Below are 576 nucleotides of genomic sequence, written 5' to 3'. Positions count from 1 at the left end.
CCCCCTCAACCAAACCCTCAACCCAATCCCAGGCTAATGAAAGACTTTGGTAGGCCCCAAGTAGGAGGTTCACCTTCTTGTATAGTGCTTACTGATGTAGCTAGGAATTATGAGTTAAAGGCGGTCCACTACAACCAGTTGCCGTCTTTTCACGGTTCAGCAAGCGAAGATGCCCTTACCTTTATCCGGGATTTCTACAGGATAGTCCAACACTTCCCGTTGAATGACTTGACTGAGGATGCACTGAGGATGAGGTGTTTTCCATACACCTTGAAAGATGCTGCAAAGACATGGTTCATGTCTCTCACACCAAGATCCCTTCGGACATGGCCGGAGGTGTATAACAAGTTTATCAGTAAGTTCTATTCTCATGCTAAAACTGCTGAATTGAGAAGAAAAATTGCGACTTTTTCGCAAGCAGAGGGTGAACCATTCCATGAGGCGTGGGAGAGGTTCAAAATGCTACTCATTCAATGCCTTCATCATGGCTACCCATTGGAGCTTCAAAATCAAACATTCTATGATGGTTTGACTCAAACCAGCCAATCAATGGTTGACAATGCGGCTGGAGGTGCC

At 45.7% G+C, this 576-nt stretch overlaps 1 non-coding gene and 1 pseudogene across 1 annotated transcript; one reads left to right on the top strand and one right to left on the bottom strand.

The window, feature by feature from the left end:
• The first annotated feature begins 36 nt into the window (after positions 1–36).
• LOC116005752 overlaps positions 37–576 on the top strand; it is an 11,363-nt pseudogene continuing 10,823 nt past the window's right edge.
• On the bottom strand, positions 385–491 carry LOC116007718. Its single transcript, XR_004095323.1, has one exon. It is a non-coding gene; the product is annotated as a small nucleolar RNA R71 (small nucleolar RNA).

The sequence above is a fragment of the Ipomoea triloba genome, chromosome 15 (genome assembly GCF_003576645.1).
Source record: "Ipomoea triloba cultivar NCNSP0323 chromosome 15, ASM357664v1".
NCBI classification, from domain to species: domain Eukaryota; kingdom Viridiplantae; phylum Streptophyta; class Magnoliopsida; order Solanales; family Convolvulaceae; genus Ipomoea; species Ipomoea triloba.
This window is presented reverse-complemented; position numbering and strand designations above follow the sequence as displayed.